The 21,296-nt window shown below is 48.5% G+C and overlaps 1 long non-coding RNA gene across 1 annotated transcript in view; it reads left to right on the top strand.

Annotated features, from left to right (window-relative positions):
• Window positions 1-21,296, top strand: part of LOC144119436 (uncharacterized) — a 621,994-nt gene that overhangs the window by 80,903 nt on the left and 519,795 nt on the right. The gene's annotated exons all lie outside the window — the stretch shown is intronic.

A 21,296-nucleotide genomic window follows, 5' to 3' on the forward strand; every position in this document is an offset into this window, starting at 1 on the left:
TTAGTGTAACTCTGTGGGCTCTATCATGTATGAGCTTTATGGTACCGCTGTAGCCTAAATGTTTGAACTGTTCTGCGATTTTTGATCGCCACTGCATTAAACAAAGTAGTCGCTATGTGACAAATCGCTTTCGGTTTCGGTTTCAAAGCTGGAAGCTATAGTGGCGCGCGGTGCTTGATTGTGCTTTGCGCTTTTTACTTAGTGCTTTAAGCAGAAAGTTTTGTGTGGCTTACGACAAACAGGAAGCACCTATAAAGTCTGGGCCTAGCCGTCAGACGACGCTAGAACATTTTCAGTTTCGGTTTCGAAATATAAAAGCTCCTGTTGCGCGGCTCTTGATCATAAATAACGCTGGGCCCTTCCCTGTTCTCTGCGCTGTAAACAGCAACTTCTGTGTTATCTACGATAAAATAAACACTTCTTTTAGAACTCCCCTAAATGCAGCAAGTGCTTGAAAAGTCTGTAATTGCTGCAAAAAAGTATTTTCTGGCACGGTGCGAGGTAGATAACATAAGTACTATATTGCCACTGACCTGAAATCAGCGACTTAGGACCAGCAGAGGGGGAAATATAGATTGCTGAATAGGTAAATTGATGCACTGAAAGAATTTATGTTAAGAAATCAGAAGTGTGCAAGGTACGAGGAGGAAGAGGCTCTCAAAAATAAACTGCTAGTGTGCGCTAGAACACGGAACTGGGTAGCACAACCGCGCCCTCGATCGAGGTGCTTCGATCGAGGTGATCGAGGACCTCTATAATTATAGTTTCGCAGTGTTCTCTGGCACACCGCTGTCGCGTCCGGGTCGTGATGGCAGCGGGTGAAGGTTTGGGCTATGCTCGAGACAATTAATAATAGCCAGGGACTCCGGAACTCTTTTTTTTTTAGTGGGAGGGCAGGACTTCGAGCTTATTTTATTTATTTTTTAATGCTCATTTACATTATATATATATATATATATATATATATATATATATATATATATATATATATATATATTCAATGTTCAAAGCTTGATGCAAAGTATCACGATGCGGTGACGACACTCCAGCTGTCAGGAAGACAACGAAAAGGCTTCCAAAATTAACTGTTTAAGGGGCTGACTCACGCCCAATAAGAACTGAATTACTCGGCGGCTGCAATAGGCTTAATCATGCGTGCTCGGCGGTCATCGACCTGAATGCCATGCAGTTCTTGGTCGTGCTGAATTTAAAGCTGGCAAGGAACCTTCGAGATAGAGAACCAAAAGCAGCAAGAATCTGGAAAAATGTGGAATCATTTGCACGTGGCCATGATCAACGGCATAAGTCTGGTCGCACCTCGCATTCCAAAACAAAATGATAAAGCCGCGTGCCGGAGGTTGTGAGTGCGAACGAACAAACGGAGCAAAGATCTATGGCAATATAAAATTAATTGAAATGGGGAGCTTATAGGTGGGAAGCTGTACGCACGAGGAGTGATCAATTCCACTAAAAAAGCCTGTGCATAGTTTGTTTAAATTCTGCTAATCGTGATCATGTACGCGGTCAGGTCGATATATAGTCGATCGAATTCTGTAGGGACATGACCGGTTCAGGTTACTCATATACCAAATGTTTTACAACTGGCTACTAAGCCAAGCAGCTCATGCAGCCCCACTGTGCTTTGAATTAAGAGGTTAGAACTAATATGTGTTTCAATTTTCAGAAATCTGATCCAAGTAGAAGCAAATGGAGACTGGGGGGGCACACCCCTCCTGAAAAATGTGGGGGGGGGGGAGGAGGCGACCTTCCCCATTTCCGCCCCCCTGTTCCTTGCTTCTTGAGTATAGCCCCACCTGAACTCGGGTAGGCAGCCCTATAGGTACGTGATCGGCCCACTGGAGTGGGTATATCTCGCCTATTTTATATCTGATATTGGTCGCAAAGCGATGTCTATTGGTAAACAAGTTTAAAACATCCAAGGTGTTCTGAGAGATGTTCGATCCAGTGAAGCATTCGGTCAGGAAAGACCTTTGAAGGCAGTTCGCAGTGTATACCGGATTGTTTTTTTCCGAATATATAGCTTTCGCTGAACTATAGGAACTTTTTGGAATTCTTTTATTGACATATCTCAAATAAACCCTTCATTTCTGCAAGAAAAAAAAACACACACGGGTAAGCGGCCCTATAGATACGTGATCGGCACGCTGGAGTGGGTATATCTTGCATATTGTATATCTGATATTGGTCGCAAAGCCGATGTCTATTGGTAAACAAGTTTGAAACGTCCGAGGTGTCCTGAGAGATGTTCGATCCGACGAAGCATTCGGTCAGGCAAGATCTTTGAAGGCAGTTCGCAGCGTATACCGGATTGTTTTTTTCCGAATATATAGCTTTCGTCGAACTATAGGAACTTTTTGGAATTCTTTTATTGACATATCTCAAATAAACCTTTCATTTCTGCAAGAAAAAAAAACACATGGGTAAGCAGCCCTATAGATACGTGATCGGCCCGCTGGAGTGGGTATATCTTGCATATTGAATATCTGATATTGGTCGCAAAGGCGATGTCTATTGGTAAACAAGTTTAAAACGCCCGAGGTGTCCTGAGAGATGTTCGCTCCGACGAAGCATTCGGTCAGGAAAGATTTTTGAAGGCAGTTTGCAGTGCATATCGGATTGTTTTTTTCCGAATATATAGCTTTCGTCTAACTATAGGAACTTTCTGGAATTCTTTTATTGACATATCTCAAATAAAACCTTCATTTCTGCAAGAAAAAAAAACACACACGGGTAGGCGGCCTTAGTAAATAGAATGGTTAACAGAATAACAGAATGGTTAGAAAGGGCCAATGCAACATATTTTTACAAAGAACAGAAATTATGTGGGCATGTCCTTAGTGTTCCTTTGAGAAGCAGTATTTTCTTTTGTGTGTTGTGTAAACTATAGTTGAATACAACTCAAGAATGAAGTGGCAAATTCTTCTCTATAATTCCCTTCGCAAGTTGTTTGCATGGAAGGTACGACAACCTGAGCCAATCAGGATGGCGCACACTATATAATTCGATTGCTGCATGCCTACCACACCCGTTGCCTTGTGACAGGTAGCTCCATTTTTGTGAATGAAGGTGTACTAGTGTTTCGGCTGTTTATTTCTTCAGCAGGTGACACTTCATGTCTTTTTATTTTTATGTTTCTTTTCAGATGGGCGACATGTTCACACAGTGAAGAGGGCATATATGGCCCACTTTTCTTTCTGTCATTACCTGTCCATATTCAGTTCTTTAGTTGTCACGTCACAGTCGTTTGGATGGACATTTATTCACTCCATTGTGGTCTATGCCCAAGGAAGCTGAGTCAAATCCAGGCGAGAGCAGCCACACGTTGATATAGGTGAAGTGGAAAACACGCCTCTTTGCGGTGCTTTGCCAGCGCATATGCAGTTGAAGTTAATCTGGAGCCCTCTACCATGGCGTCTACAATAGCTCATTAGAGACATTGTCATTCTCATTATTGCTAATCTCATTGTGGCAGTGCTCGATGTGCTCGGCTTGTATACGCAGACGCTTAATGGATCACATTGGCCTGTTAACGGGCTCACATCTCATCGTCATCATCAAAACTCTCATGCACTGCTGGTTGTGTCTTCCTCCTCCATGCTCATTATAATGCCTGGTCCTTTGAGAGGCATCTGCCACTTCATTCTTAAGTTGTATTTGAGTATAGTAAATATAGAGAAATGTAACTAATATTGTATGTCACTTGCTGGTGTGTTGTTCGTGTGGTCTGTGTACAAAACTCTTACTCTTGTTCCATGATATAGTATATATGTAGTGTTTTTGTGTATTATGTAGGGTTGTTTCATTAAACAGATGGTATTGGTGGAATCTGTTTATACGAGGGGAGATCAGTATATTTTTTACCTCTTGGTCTGTAACACATTTATCACCTCGTGAAAGGGAAAGACGTTACAATGAAAAGAAAGTTTGATGTTCCCACTTTTCATATTTTCATTTTGCACATGGCACCACTGATATTGAAGTAGTCACAAGGAAAGTGTTAGTATACATCAGTGTACGGTTATAACAGTTTTTCGAAACCAAATTTTGGATGGCAGAAGGTGTTCTCCCTATCATTATCCACCATCGAATGAGTCCAATTTATGGTAATGGGTATGTTATGTTTCCAGTCAGAAGGTGGGTACAAACTGTATGTACATGCAAGATCCAGCTGTGTTGAGTGTGAAAGACGAGGAGTGCAGTGGATGCCCACTGTCTGCATCTCGCTTCTGAGCTCGTGGCACATGTGGATGAATTTATTTGTGATGATTGTCACATTAAGCAGACGGTTATTGTGGGCATTCATGAACTTTAGGGTGCTGAAGGACCGTGCACTTTTTCTTAAAGTTTGTCCTAAAAAAATCCATCATTTAATGTGACAATGCTTGGCATGACAACAAGTTAGGTGGCAATACCTCCGTGTTGAATAAGCTGCAGTTTCGGGATGTTCTGCATCACCCACCAATAGTTCTGACCTGGTGCCTTGTAGCTACTGGCTATACCGTAGCTGAAGAAACATTTGAAGATCTTTAGTGTCCAGTTGGGGCCATCAGCCTCATTCTTCTCTGAGAGCATGTAAACAAGAATAATGCATCGATGATGCAAGGGCATCAGTGTAAGTGGAGGACGATATCAAAAAATGAATTACACCTGTGAAAAAAGACATCTGAAGCTTCGTTTATAATAATATCTTTCACTTTCAGTAATTAGCATGTTATAGACAAGGAGGCAAATTACTCAACACACCTCTCAAGCTTGGGATATATGTAGGGGAAATTTTTGCATCTGTATAGTCACTTCCTTATTATTGGAAGCTACTTGAGTCATTTATCCCATGGACCAATGTTTTGTGGCCTCATTATCTATTATGTTTTAGATGGTGTCCTTGGCTTAATTTTACTTTTCCTGAGGGTGTTCTAAACTTTTTTGAATGTGTGCACTTCAGCTGAGATGTAGCTTTGAAACAGGACAGTATTGGAATGCCATATTTGTCCATTTATGTGCTAAGCTGATACAGCGTAAAATGGTACTATACTTGGGATTTAACATCCCACCACGTTAGAGGGATCTAATTTGATCACCTGTGTTCTTCAATTATGAGCTCAAGTGCACCGCGTGAAAGACAAGATGAAATGTTATCCATTTAATTTCATACGTCGAGCCTTATAAAAGACATATATTGTTACGTGACGGCAAGCATGGTGAAGAGTACTACATAACAGATGGCGATGGAATGATTTAATGGCAGTGGGCCTAGCGCGAGAGCTCCGTGCCGCGCCACTGCCCACTTTGTCGTCTTCGAGTCCGTGACACTACCCGGGGCTGCCGAGCTATCGTCCCGATCGCGCGAACTGAAAGACCGGCAGTGAAGACGAAACGCAGTGCGTGGCGATTAGCGTGACAGGACGGATGAACACAGAAGAGAAGAAGATGCAGGGTTTGCCGTCACGATGAAAGAGATGAACAGATGATGATCAGATGAGCGCTGGTCCAAGAAGCTTCCGGGCCGTAGCTAGCTAGGTCACCTTGAGCCGACGGCCGAGGCCCATGAACACACCGAACGGCATGGGCAGGGGCTGTGTTCGAATATGTTGGCGACTTCTAGGGTCGGTGGGGTCATAGGTTCGAGTAGCGGCGGCGTCGTCAAGTTGTCGTGTCTTCTGGCCGGGGCATGGTCGGTTCTGGTCTGGCGGGCTGGGGCATAACAGGGCGGTGCGGGCAGCAACACACGACCGACGACCACGGCACACGCAGGACACCGAAGCTCCAGGACCAGGATGGGGATGAACTCCGCACCTCACGCCAAATGTTACGCGACGGCAAGCAGGTGAAGACAGTACTACATAACAGATGGCGATGGAATGATTTAATGGCGGTGGGCCTAGCGCGAGCGCTCCGTGCACGCCACTGCCAACTTTGTCGTCTTCGGGTTCGTGACAATATCAGCTCACTGAGACACCCATATGAGTGAGTTCACTCATATGAGTAATACGAGAGCTGCATTTGCCTCAAATGAGTGATACAAAAGACACATCGGCCCATTCGGGTGATACGAAATCCATATTTCGGCTCAAACAACTGATACGATAGACACGTATCAGCCCATAGAGGCATACGAGGGACACATATGCCCAACGAGGGATACGAAGGACACATATGCCCATACGAGGCATACGAATGACACATATCAGCCCATACGAGGGATACGAAGGACACGTATAAACCCATATGAGGGATACTAGGGACACATATCAGCCCATACCAAACACATATTGGACACATATCAACTCGTATGACCACAACTAGACACCTATCATCTCGTATGACCACATACTAGACACATATAAATTCATACGAGACACAAATGCATCCATATGAGATTTTTCGATAGGGTACCGAGCCGACATACCGGTGGCGATGGCAGCACGGGCTTTATATTGCTGTTAGAATTTTCAGATGATGTTCTTGGGAATGACACTGGCCTCTGATGGTCCAAGATGACGTCCTTTGGCGACGATGAGTGTAGGCGATGAGGAAGCAACGGTGTGAGGCAGGCGGTTGAAAAAAGCCTCTACAAGGAACTTCGGGGCGGCGGTCGATACTGATGTACAGGAGGCAGACGGCAGAGCGTCGAAAGAAGTTTTACAGCGAGGCAAACACCTGCATTGTGAAAACTATCTGATTAGTAGCCTGCGCTGATGCATAGCTACCGAGCCACAGACCGGTGGCGATGGCAGCACGGGCGTTATATCGCTGATAAATTTTCAGATGATGTTCTTGGTGATGACACTGGCCTCTGATGGTCCAAGATGATGTCCTCTGGCGACGATGAGTGTAGACGATGAGGAAGCAACGGTGATGAGGCAGGCGGTTGAAAAAAGCCTTTCCAAGGAACTTCGGGGCGGCGGTAGATACTGATGACCAGGAGGCAGACGGCAGAGCGTCGAAAAGTTTCACAGGGAGGGCAAACACCTGCATTGTGAAAACTATCTGATTAGTAGCCTGCGCTGATGCACAGCTACCGAGCCCACAGACTGGTGGCGGTGGCAGCACGGGCTTTATATTGCTGATAGATTTTTCTGATGATGTTCTTGGGGATGACACTAGCCTCTGATGGTTCAAGATGACGTCCTCTGGCGACAATGAGTGTAGGCGATGGCGAAGCAACGGTGGTGAGGCAGGCGGTTGAAAAAGGCGTCTTCCAAGGATCTTCGGGTGGTGGTCGAAATCGATGAACAGGAATCAGACGGCAGAGCGTCGAAAAGAAGTTTTACAGCGAGGGCAAACACCTGCATTGTGAAAAGTAGCTGATGCACAGACACCGAGCCCACAGACCGGCGGCGATGACAGCAGGAGCTTTATGTGTCTGATAGAATGTTCAGATGATATTCCTGGTGATGACACTGGTCTCTGATGGTCCATGATGACGTCCTCTGGCGACGATGAGCATAGACGATGAGGAAGCAACGGTGATGAGGCAGGCGGTTGAAAAAAGCCTCTTCCAAGGAACTTCGGGGCGGCAGTCGATACTGATGTACAAAAAGTATGGTGGAGCTGCCATAAAAAAAAACATAAACCAAAACGTTCCTGCCAGCGCCACTACGAGGCAGACGGCAGAGCGTCGAAAAGAAGTTTCACAGCGAGGGCAAACACCTGCATTGTGAAAAGTGTCTGATTAGTAGCGTTCGCTTATGCTCAGCTACCGAGCCCACAGGCCGGTGGCGATGAGAGCAGGGGCTTTATAAGGCTGATAGAATTTTCAGATGATGTTCCTGTTGATGACACTGGCCTCTGATGGTCCAAGATGATGTCCTCTGGCGACGATGAGTGTAGGCGATGGGGAAGCAACGGTGATGAGTCTGGCGGTTGAAAAAGGCCTCTTCCATGGAACTTCGGGGCGGCGGTCGAATTCGATGTACAGGAGGCAGACGGCGGAGCGTCGAAAAGGTTTCACAGTGAGGGCAAACACCTGCATTGTGAAAAGTAGCGGATTAGTAGCCTGCGCTGATGCCCAGCTACCGAGCCCACAGACCGGTCGCGATGGCAGCACGGGTTTTATATTGATGATAGAATTTTCTGATTATGTTCTTGGTGATGAAACTGCCTCTGATAGTCCAAGATGATGTCCTTTGGCGAAGATGAGTGTAGGCGATGGAGAAGCAACGGTGATGAGGCAGGCGGTTGAAAAAAGCCTCTTCCAAGGAACTTCGGGGCGGCGGTAGATACTGATGACCAGGAGGCAGACGGCAGAGCGTCGAAAAGTTTCACAGGGAGTGCAAACACCTGCATTGTGAAAACTATCTGATTAGTAGCCAGCGCTGATGCACAGCTACCGAGCCCACAGACTGGTGGCGGTGGCAGCACGGGCTTTATATTGCTGATAGATTTTTCAGATGATGTTCTTGGGGATGACACTAGCCTCTGATGGTTCAAGATGTCCTCTGACGACAATAAGTGTAGGCGATGGCGAAGCAACGGTGGTGAGGCAGGCGGTTGAAAAAGGCCTCTTCCAAGGATCTTCGGGGCGGTGGTCGAAATCGATGAACAGGAATCAGACGGCAGAGCGTCGAAAAGAAGTTTTACAGCGAGGGCAAACACCTGCATTGTGAAAAGTAGCTGATGCACAGACACCGAGCCCACAGACCGGCTGCGATGACAGCAGGAGCTTTATGTGTCTGATAGAATGTTCAGATGATGTTCCTGGTGATGACACTGGTCTCTGATGGTCCATGATGACGTCCTCTGGCGACGATGAGCATAGACGATGAGGAAGCAATGGTGATGAGGCAGGCGGTTGAAAAAAGCCTCTTCCAAGGAACTTCGGGGCGGCAGTCGATACTGATGTACAAAAAGTATGGTGGAGCTGCCATAAAAAAAAACATAAACCAAAGCGTTCCTGCCAGCGCCACTACGAGGCAGACGGCAGAGCGTCGAAAAGGAGTTTCACAGCGAGGGCAAACACCTGCATTGTGAAAAGTGTCTGATTAGTAGCGTTCGCTTATGCTCAGCTACCGAGCCCACAGGCCGGTGGCGATGAGAGCAGGGGCTTTATAAGGCTGATAGAATTTTCAGATGATGTTCCTGTTGATGACACTGGCCTCTGATGGTCCAAGATGATGTCCTCTGGCGACGATGAGTGTAGGCGATGGGGAAGCAACGGTGATGAGTCTGGCGGTTGAAAAAGGCCTCTTCCATGGAACTTCGGGGCGGCGGTCGAAATCGATGTACAGGAGGCAGACGGCGGAGCGTCGAAAAGAAGTTTCACAGTGAGGGCAAACACCTGCATTGTGAAAAGTAGCGGATTAGTAGCCTGCGCTGATGCCCAGCTACCGAGCCCACAGACCGGTCGCGATGGCAGCACGGGTTTTATATTGATGATAGAATTTTCTGATTATGTTCTTGGTGATGAAACTGCCTCTGATAGTCCAAGATGATGTCCTTTGGCGAAGATGAGTGTAGGCGATGGAGAAGCAACGGTGATGAGGCAGGCGGTTGAAAAAAGCCTCTTCCAAGGAACTTCGGGGCGGCGGTAGATACTGATGACCAGGAGGCAGACGGCAGAGCGTCGAAAAGTTTCACAGGGAGTGCAAACACCTGCATTGTGAAAACTATCTGATTAGTAGCCTGCGCTGATGCACAGCTACCGAGCCCACAGACTGGTGGCGGTGGCAGCACGGGCTTTATATTGCTGATAGATTTTTCAGATGATGTTCTTGGGGATGACACTAGCCTCTGATGGTTCAAGATGTCCTCTGACGACAATGAGTGTAGGCGATGGCGAAGCAACGGTGGTGAGGCAGGCGGTTGAAAAAGGCCTCTTCCAAGGATCTTCGGGGCGGTGGTCGAAATCGATGAACAGGAATCAGACGGCAGAGCGTCGAAAAGAAGTTTTACAGCGAGGCAAACACCTGCATTGTGAAACCTATCTGATTAGTAGAATGCGCTGATGCACAGCTACCGAGCCACAGACCGGTGGCGATGGCAGCACGGGCTTTATATCGCTGATAAATTTTCAGATGATGTTCTTGGTGATGACACTGGCCTCTGATGGTCCAAGATGATGTCCTCTGGCGACGATGAGTGTAGACGATGAGGAAGCAACGGTGATGAGGCAGGCGGTTGAAAAAAGCCTCTTCCAAGGAACTTCGGGGCGGCGGTAGATACTGATGACCAGGAGGCAGACGGCAGAGCGTCGAAAAGTTTCACAGGGAGAGCAAACACCTGCATTGTGAAAACTATCTGATTAGTAGCCTGCGCTGATGCACAGCTACCGAGCCCACAGACTGGTGGCGGTGGCAGCACGGGCTTTATATTGCTGATAGATTTTTCTGATGATGTTCTTGGGGATGACACTAGCCTCTAATGGTTCAAGATGACGTCCTCTGGCGACAATGAGTGTAGGCGATGGCGAAGCAACGGTGGTGAGGCAGGCGGTTGAAAAAGGCCTCTTCCAAGGATCTTCGGGGCGGTGGTCGAAATCGATGAACAGGAATCAGACGGCAGAGCGTCGAAAAGAAGTTTTACAGCGAGGGCAAACACCTGCATTGTGAAAAGTAGCTGATGCACAGATATCGAGCCCACAGACCAGTGGCGATGACAGCAGGGGCTTTATGTGTCTGATAGAATGTTCAGATGATGTTCCTGGTGATGACACTAGTCTCTGATGGTCCATGATGACGTCCTCTGGCGACGATGAGCGTAGACGACGAGGAAGCAACGGTGATGAGGCAGGCGGTTGAAAAAAGCCTCTTCCAAGCATCTTTGGGGAGGCTGTCGAAATTGATGTAGAGGATGCATACGGCAGAGCGTCTAAAAGAAGTTTCGCAGCGAGGAAAAACACCTGCATTGTGGAAAGTAGCAGAAGTAAAGGAGGAAGGCCATGTTGACATGATTTTCTTAGATTTCGAAAATGCATTTCACCGCGTGTGTCACCAAAAGTTGCTTCTAAAATTAAAACCGATATTAAAAAATGACTCACTGCTACAATGGATAGAGGCATATCTTTCATCAAGGAAACGAAGCGTGTTCATTGATGGAATGTGTCCAAGGCCGGCACTTGTTCGTGCCGTCATCCCACAGGGATCTGTTCTCGGCCCGTTATTTTTCTTATCTTTATTAACGACATAGTAACGAATATACTGGTGAAAATCAAGTTGTTTGCAGACAACTGCATCCTTTATAATGAAATTAACAGCCCAAGAGACCAGGCCGTACTAAATTCTTCACTTACCGCTATCGAAACATGGTGCTTGACATGGCAAATGAAGATAAATACAACAAAAACAGTAGCAATGACAGTCACCAGACAATGGCAACCATTACCCTTTAAATACTGCATCAATGGACAGGTTCTCTCTTCTATACTAAGTTACAAATACTTATGTGTAATTCTAACATCCGACCGCAGATAAAATGAACACGTGACCTACATCACAAAAAAGTCCATGCAGAAACTGGGATATCTGAGCAGATGTTTGCAACAGTCGACACAAGAAATAAAACTTCTAGCGTATAAATCCTACGTTAGACCAATCCTTGAATATAGCTGTATTGTATGGGATCCATGGACCCAGCAAAATATCAATACGTTGGAGAGGATACAAAGAAAATCGGTAAGATTTATTTTCTGTTCCTATAGCTGGCGCACTTCACCAAGCATACTTGTTAAACAGGCTGGCTTGGACCCACTACGAATCAGACGCTATCGGGAAAGGTTGAAGATCATGTATTTACTGTACCATGAGAAACTAGGATTAGAAAAGAATAAGTGCATTGAACCAGTCACTAGACGCTCAACGCGATCGCATCACTCAAAAAAGTTAAAGGAATATTCTAATAAAACCGATGGTTTCAAAAATTCATATTTCCCGCGAACGGTCCGAGATTGGATCTTGCTGTCTCCAAACACAGCGGAAAGTCGATCGGCCGAGTCATTCTGCAGAGCGCTAAAGAAGATAGGTATGTAAATCTTTTATTGGAAACAGATGAAGTATAACCTGTTTTACTTATTTGTTGTGATTTTCCCTACCACCGCGATGGTCTACAATTAGAATTCATGTGCCTACATTTTTTTTATTTTTTATGCGAAAACTGTGCTAAAATGGTTCTGCAGTGCTTTTTATGCTGTGTTATGTTTGTTTCTATCTTATTTCCCACTCCTGCCTAAGGCCTCAAATAAGGCTGGCAGTATCTTCGAAATAATAAATTAGTAGCCTGCGATGATGCACAGCTACCGAGCCCACTGACAGGCGGCGATGACAGCACGGGCTTTATATGGATGATAGAATTTTCAGATGATATTCTTGGTGAAGACACTGGCCTCTGATGGTCCAAGATGACGTCCTCTGGCGACGATGAGTGCATGCGATGGTGAAGGAACGGTGATCAGGCAGGCGGTTCAAAAAGGCCTCTTCCAAGGAACTTCGGGGTGGCGGTCGAAATCGATGCACAGGAAGCAGACGGCAGAGCATCGAAAAGAAGTTTCACAGCGAGGGCAAACATCTACGTTGTGAAAACTATCTGATTTGTAGCCTGCGCTGATGCACAGCCACCGATCCGACATACCGGTGGCGATGGCAGCACGGGCTTTATGTTGCTGATAGAATTTTCAGATGATGTTCTTGGGAATGACACTGGCCTCTGATGGCCCAAGATGACGTCTTCTGGCGACGATGAGTGTAGGCGATGAGGAAGCAACGGTGATGAGGCAGGCGGTTGAAAAAAGCCTCTACCAAGGAACTTCGGGGCGGCGGTCGGTACTGATGTACAGACAGGAGGCAGACGGCAGAGCGTCGAAAGAAGTTTTACAGCGAGGGAAACACCTGCATTGTGAAAACTATCTGATTAGTAGCCTGCGCCGATGCACAGCTACCGAGCCACAGACCGGTGGCGATGGCAGAACGGGCTTTATATCGCTGATAGAATTTTCTGATTATGTTCTTGGTGATGACACTGGCCTCTGATGGTCCAAGATAACGTCCTCTGGCGACGATGAGTGTAGGCGAAGGGGCAGCAACGGTGATGAGGCAGGCTGTTGAAAAATGCCTCTTCCAAGGAACCTCGGGGCGGCGGTCGATACTGATGTACAGGAGGCAGACGGCAGAGCGTCGAAAAGAAGTTTTACAGCGAGTGCAAACACCTGCATTGTGAAAACTATCTGATTAGTAGCCTGCGCTGATGCACAGCTACCGAGCCCACAAACCGGTGGCGATGGCAGCACAGGCTTTATATTGCTGATAGAATTTTCAGATTATGTTCTTGGTGATGACACTGGCCTCTGATGGTCCAAGATGACGTCTTCTGGCGACGATGAGTGTTGGCGATGAGGAAGCAACGGTGATCAGGCAGGCGGTTGAAATAGGCCTCTTCCAAGAAACTTCGAGGCGGCGGTCGAAATTGATGCACAGGAGGCAGACGGCGGAGCGTCTAAAAGAAGTTTCACAGCGAGGCAAACACCTGCATTGTGAAAAGTAGCGGATTAGTAGCCTGCGCTGATGCACAGCTACCGACCCCAGAGACCGGTCGCGGTTGCAGCAGGGGGTTTATATTGCTGATAGAATTTTCTGATTATGTTCTTGGTGATGACACTGGCCTCTGATGGTCCAAGATAACGTCCTCTGGCGGCGATGAGTGTAGGCGATGGGGAAGCAACGGTGATGAGGCAGGCGGTTGAAAAAAGCCTCTTCCAAGGAACTTCGGGGCGGCGGTCGATACTGATGTACAGGAGGCAGACGGCAGAGCGTCGAAAAGAAGTTTTACAGCGAGGGCAAACACCTGCATTGTGAAAACTATCTCATTAGTAGCCTGCGCTGATGCACAGCTATCGAGCCCACAGACCGGTGGCGATGGCAGCACGGGCTTTATATTGGTGATAGAATTTTCAGATGATGTTCTTGGTGATGACACTTGCCTCTGATGGTCCAAGATGACGTTTTCTGGCGACGATTAGTGTAGGCGATGAGGAAACAATGGTGATGAGGCAGGCGGTTGAAAAAAACCTCTTCCAAGGAACCTCGGGGCGGCGGTCGATACTGATGTACAGGAGGCAGACGGCAGAGCGTCGAAAAGAAGTTTCACAGCGAGGGCAAACACCTGCATTGTGAAAACTCTGATTAGTAGCCTGCGCTGATGCACAGCTACCGACCCCAGAGACCGGTCGCGGTGGCAGCACGGGGTTTATATTGCTGATAGAATTTTCTGATTATGTTCTTGGTGATGACACTGGCCTCTGATGGTCCAAGATAACGTCCTCTGGCGACGATTAGTGTAGGCGATGGGGAAGCAACGGTGATGAGGCAGGCGGTTGAAAAAAGCCTCTTCCAAGGAACATCGGGGCGGCGGTCGATACTGATGTACAGGAGGCAGACGGCTGAGCGTCGAAAAGAAGTTTCACAGCGAGTGCAAACACCTGCATTGTGAAAACTATCTGATTAGTAGCCTGCGCTGATGCACAGCTACCGAGCCCACAAACCGGTGGCGATGGCAGCACAGGCTTTATATTGCTGATAGAATTTTCAGATTATGTTCTTGGTGATGACACTGGCCTCTGATGGTCCAAGATGACGTCTTCTGGCGACGATGAGTGTTGGCGATGAGGAAGCAACGGTGATCAGGCAGGCGGTTGAAAAAGGCCTCTTCCAAGAAACTTCGAGGCGGCGGTCGAAATTGATGCACAGGAGGCAGACGGCGGAGCGTCTAAAAGAAGTTTCACAGCGAGGCAAACACCTGCATTGTGAAAAGTAGCGGATTAGTAGCCTGCGCTGATGCACAGCTACCGACCCCAGAGACCGGTCGCGGTTGCAGCAGGGGGTTTATATTGCTGATTGAATTTTCTGATTATGTTCTTGGTGATGACACTGGCCTCTGATGGTCCAAGATAACGTCCTCTGGCGACGATGAGTGTAGGCGATGGGGAAGCAACGGTGATGAGGCAGGCGGTTGAAAAAAGCCTCTTCCAAGGAACTTCGGGGCGGCGGTCGATACTGATGTACAGGAGGCAGACGGCAGAGCGTCGAAAAGAAGTTTTACAGCGAGGGCAAACACCTGCATTGTGAAAACTATCTCATTAGTAGCCTGCGCTGATGCACAGCTATCGAGCCCACAGACCGGCGGCGATGGCAGCACGGGCTTTATATTGCTGATAGAATTTTCAGATGATGTTCTTGGTGATGACACTTGCCTCTGATGGTCCAAGATGACGTTTTCTGGCGACGATGAGTGTAGGCGATGAGGAAACAATGGTGATGAGGCAGGCGGTTGAAAAAACCTCTTCCAAGGAACCTCGGGGCGGCGGTCGATACTGATGTACAGGAGGCAGACGGCAGAGCGTCGAAAAGAAGTTTCACAGCGAGGGCAAACACCTGCATTGTGAAAACTCTGATTAGTAGCCTGCGCTGATGCACAGCTACCGACCCCAGAGACCGGTCGCGGTGGCAGCACGGGGTTTATATTGCTGATAGAATTTTCTGATTATGTTCTTGGTGATGACACTGGCCTCTGATGGTCCAAGATAACGTCCTCTGGCGACGATTAGTGTAGGCGATGGGGAAGCAACGGTGATGAGGCAGGCGGTTGAAAAAAGCCTCTTCCAAGGAACATCGGGGCGGCGGTCGATATAGATGTACAGGAGGCAGACGGCAGAGCGTCGAAAAGAAGTTTCACAGCGAGGGCAAACACCTGCATTGTGAAAACTATCTCATTAGTAGCCTGCGCTGATGCACAGCTACCGAGCCGACAGAACGGTGGTGATGGCAGCACGGGCTTTATATTGCTGATAGAATTTTCAGATGATGTTCTTGGGGATGACACTGGCCTCTGATGGTCCAAGATGACGTCCTCTGGCGACGATGAGTGTAGGTGATGAGGAAGCAACGGTGATGAGACAGGCGGTTGAAAAAAGCCTCTACCATGGAACTTCGGGGCGGCGGTCGATACTGATGCACAGGAGGCAGGCGGCAGAGCATCGAAAAGAAGTTTCACAGCGAGGGCAAACACCTGCATTGTGAAAACTATCTGATTAGTAGCCTGCGCTGATGGACAGCTATCGAGCCCACAGACCGGTGGCGATGGCAGCACGGGCTTTATATTGCTGATAGAATTTTCAGATGATGTTCTTGGTGATGACACTGGCCTCTGATGGTCCAATATGACGTCTTCTGGCGACGATGAGTGTTGGCGATGAGGAAGCAACGGTGATCAGGCAGGCGGTTGAAAAAGGCCTCTTCCAAGAAACGTCGAGGCGGCGGTCGAAATTGATGCACAGGAGGCAGACGGCGGAGCGTCTAAAAGAAGTTTCTCAGCGAGGCAAACACCTGCATTGTGAAAAGTAACGGATTAGTAGCCTGCGCTGATGCACAGCTACCGACCCCAGAGACCGGTCGCGGTTGCAGCAGGGGGTTTATATTGCTGATAGAATTTTCTGATTTTGTTCTTGGTGATGACACTGGCCTCTGATGGTCCAAGATAACGTCCTCTGGCGACGATGAGTGTAGGCGATGGGGAAGCAACGGTGATGAGGCAGGCGGTTGAAAAAAGCCTCTTCCAAGGAACTTCGGGGCGGCGGTCGATACTGATGTACAGGAGGCAGACGGCAGAGCGTCGAAAAGAAGTTTCACAGCGAGGGCAAACACCTGCATTGTTAAAACTATCTCATTAGTAGCCTGCGCTGATGCACAGCTATCGAGCCCACAGACCGGTGGCGATGGCAGCACGGGCTTTATATTGCTGATAGAATTTTCAGATGATGTTCTTGGTGATGGCACTTGCCTCTGATGGTCCAAGATGACGTTTTCTGGCGACGATGAGTGTAGGCGATGAGGAAACAATGGTGATGAGGCAGGCGGTTGAAAAAAACCTCTTCCAAGGAACCTCGGGGCGGCGGTCGATACTGATGTACAGGAGGCAGACGGCAGAGCGTCGAAAAGAAGTTTCACAGCGAGGGCAAACACCTGCATTGTGAAAACTCTGATTAGTAGCCTGCGCTGATGCACAGCTACCGAGCCCACAGACCGGTCGCGGTGGCAGCAAGGGCTTTATATTGCTGATAGAATTTTCTGATTATGTTCTTGGTGATGACACTGGCCCCTGATGGTCCAAGATAACGTCCTCTGGCGACGATGAGTGTAGGCGATGGGGAAGCAACGGTGATGAGGCAGGCGGTTGAAAAAAGCCTCTTCCAAGGAACTTCGGGGCGGCGGTAGATACTGATGACCAGGAGGCAGACGGCAGAGCGTCGAAAAGTTTCACAGGGAGGGCAAACACCTGCATTGTGAAAACTATCTGATTAGTAGCCTGCGCTGATGCACAGCTACTGAGCCCACAGACCGGTGGCGATTGCAGCACGGGCTTTGTATCTGATAGAATTTTCAGATGATGTTCTTTTTGATGACACTTGCCTCTGATGGTCCAAGATGACGTCCTCTGGCGACGATGAGTGTAGGCGATGAGGAAACAATGGTGATGAGGCAGGCGGTTGAAAAAAACCTCTTCCAAGGAACCTCGGGGCGGCGGTCGATACTGATGTACAGGAGGCAGACGGCAGAGCGTCGAAAAGAAGTTTCACAGCGAGGGCAAACACCTGCATTGTGAAAACTCTCTGATTAGTAGCCTGCGCTGATGCACAGCTACCGAGCCCACAGACCGGTCGCGGTGGCAGCAAGGGATTTATATTGCTGATAGAATTTTCTGATTATGTTCTTGGTGATGACACTGGCCTCTGATGGTCCAAGATAACGTCCTCTGGCGACGATGAGTGTAGGCGATGGGGAAGCAACGGTGATGAGGCAGGCGGTTGAAAAAAGCCTCTTCCAAGGAACTTCGGGGCGGCGGTCGATACTGATGTACAGGATGCAGACGGCAGAGCGTCGAAAAGAAGTTTCACAGCGAGGGCAAACACCTGCATTGTGAAAACTATCTCATTAGTAGCCTGCGCTGATGCACAGCTACCGAGCCGACAGACCGGTGGTGATGGCAGCACGGGCTTTATATTGCTGATAGAATTTTCAGATAATGTTCTTGGTGATGACACTGGCCTCTGATGGTCCAAGATAACGTCCACTGGCAATGATTAGTGTAGGCGATGAGGAAACAACGGTGATGAGGCAGGCGGTTGAAAGAACCCTTCGAAGGAACTTCGGGGCGGCGGTCGATACTGATGTACAGGATGCAGACGGCAGAGCGTCGAAAAGAAGTTTCACAGCGAGGGCAAACACCTGCATTGTGAAAACTATCTCATTAGTAGCCTGCGCTGATGCACAGCTACCGAGCCGACAGAACGGTGGTGATGGCAGGACGGGCTTTATATTGCTGATAGAATTTTCAGACGATGTTCTTGGGGATGACACTGACCTCTGATGGTCCAAGATGACGTCCTCTGGCGACGATGAGTGTAGGTGATGAGGAAGCAACGGTGATGAGACAGGCGGTTGAAAAAGCCTCTACCATTGAACTTCGGGACGGCGGTCGATACTGATGTACAGGAGGCAGGCGGCAGAGCGTCGAAAAGAAGTTTCACAGCGAGGGCAAACACCTGCATTGTGAAAACTATCTGATTAGTAGCCTGCGCTGATGCACAGCTACCGAGCACACAGACCGGTGGCGATGGCAGCACGGGCTTTATATTGCTGATAGAATTTTCAGATAATGTTCTTGGTGATGACACTAGCCTCTGATGGTCCAAGATGACGTCCTCCGCAGCCGATGAGTGTAGGCGTCGAGGAAACAATGGTGATGAGGCAGGCGGTTGAAAAAACCTCTTCCAAGGAACCTCGGGGCGGCGGTCGATACTGATGTACAGGAGGCAGACGGCAGAGCGTCGAAAAGAAGTTTCACAGCGAGGGAAACACCTGCATTGTGAAAACTATCTGATTAGTAGCCTGCGCCGATGCACAGCTACCGAGCCACAGACCGGTGGCGATGGCAGAACGGGCTTTATATCGCTGATAGAATTTTCTGATTATGTTCTTGGTGATGACACTGGCCTCTGATGGTCCAAGATAACGTCCTCTGGCGACGATGAGTGTAGGCGAAGGGGCAGCAACGGTGATGAGGCAGGCTGTTGAAAAATGCCTCTTCCAAGGAACCTCGGGGCGGCGGTCGATACTGATGTACAGGAGGCAGACGGCAGAGCGTCGAAAAGAAGTTTTACAGCGAGTGCAAACACCTGCATTGTGAAAACTATCTGATTAGTAGCCTGCGCTGATGCACAGCTACCGAGCCCACAAACCGGTGGCGATGGCAGCACAGGCTTTATATTGCTGATAGAATTTTCAGATTATGTTCTTGGTGATGACACTGGCCTCTGATGGTCCAAGATGACGTCTTCTGGCGACGATGAGTGTTGGCGATGAGGAAGCAACGGTGATCAGGCAGGCGGTTGAAATAGGCCTCTTCCAAGAAACTTCGAGGCGGCGGTCGAAATTGATGCACAGGAGGCAGACGGCGGAGCGTCTAAAAGAAGTTTCACAGCGAGGCAAACACCTGCATTGTGAAAAGTAGCGGATTAGTAGCCTGCGCTGATGCACAGCTACCGACCCCAGAGACCGGTCGCGGTTGCAGCAGGGGGTTTATATTGCTGATAGAATTTTCTGATTATGTTCTTGGTGATGACACTGGCCTCTGATGGTCCAAGATAACGTCCTCTGGCGGCGATGAGTGTAGGCGATGGGGAAGCAACGGTGATGAGGCAGGCGGTTGAAAAAAGCCTCTTCCAAGGAACTTCGGGGCGGCGGTCGATACTGATGTACAGGAGGCAGACGGCAGAGCGTCGAAAAGAAGTTTTACAGCGAGGGCAAACACCTGCATTGTGAAAACTATCTCATTAGTAGCCTGCGCTGATGCACAGCTATCGAGCCCACAGACCGGTGGCGATGGCAGCACGGGCTTTATATTGCTGATAGAATTTTCAGATGATGTTCTTGGTGATGACACTTGCCTCTGATGGTCCAAGATGACGTTTTCTGGCGACGATTAGTGTAGGCGATGAGGAAACAATGGTGATGAGGCAGGCGGTTGAAAAAAACCTCTTCCAAGGAACCTCGGGGCGGCGGTCGATACTGATGTACAGGAGGCAGACGGCAGAGCGTCGAAAAGAAGTTTCACAGCGAGGGCAAACACCTGCATTGTGAAAACTCTGATTAGTAGCCTGCGCTGATGCACAGCTACCGACCCCAGAGACCGGTCGCGGTGGCAGCACGGGGTTTATATTGCTGATAGAATTTTCTGATTATGTTCTTGGTGATGACACTGGCCTCTGATGGTCCAAGATAACGTCCTCTGGCGACGATTAGTGTAGGCGATGGGGAAGCAACGGTGATGAGGCAGGCGGTTGAAAAAAGCCTCTTCCAAGGAACATCGGGGCGGCGGTCGATACTGATGTACAGGAGGCAGACGGCTGAGCGTCGAAAAGAAGTTTCACAGCGAGTGCAAACACCTGCATTGTGAAAACTATCTGATTAGTAGCCTGCGCTGATGCACAGCTACCGAGCCCACAAACCGGTGGCGATGGCAGCACAGGCTTTATATTGCTGATAGAATTTTCAGATTATGTTCTTGGTGATGACACTGGCCTCTGATGGTCCAAGATGACGTCTTCTGGCGACGATGAGTGTTGGCGATGAGGAAGCAACGGTGATCAGGCAGGCGGTTGAAAAAGGCCTCTTCCAAGAAACTTCGAGGCGGCGGTCGAAATTGATGCACAGGAGGCAGACGGCGGAGCGTCTAAAAGAAGTTTCACAGCGAGGCAAACACCTGCATTGTGAAAAGTAGCGGATTAGTAGCCTGCGCTGATGCACAGCTACCGACCCCAGAGACCGGTCGCGGTTGCAGCAGGGGGTTTATATTGCTGATTGAATTTTCTGATTATGTTCTTGGTGATGACACTGGCCTCTGATGGTCCAAGATAACGTCCTCTGGCGACGATGAGTGTAGGCGATGGGGAAGCAACGGTGATGAGGCAGGCGGTTGAAAAAAGCCTCTTCCAAGGAACTTCGGGGCGGCGGTCGATACTGATGTACAGGAGGCAGACGGCAGAGCGTCGAAAAGAAGTTTTACAGCGAGGGCAAACACCTGCATTGTGAAAACTATCTCATTAGTAGCCTGCGCTGATGCACAGCTATCGAGCCCACAGACCGGCGGCGATGGCAGCACGGGCTTTATATTGCTGATAGAATTTTCAGATGATGTTCTTGGTGATGACACTTGCCTCTGATGGTCCAAGATGACGTTTTCTGGCGACGATGAGTGTAGGCGATGAGGAAACAATGGTGATGAGGCAGGCGGTT

The sequence above is a fragment of the Amblyomma americanum genome, chromosome 2 (assembly GCF_052857255.1).
Source record: "Amblyomma americanum isolate KBUSLIRL-KWMA chromosome 2, ASM5285725v1, whole genome shotgun sequence".
Taxonomy (NCBI): Eukaryota; Metazoa; Arthropoda; class Arachnida; order Ixodida; family Ixodidae; genus Amblyomma; species Amblyomma americanum.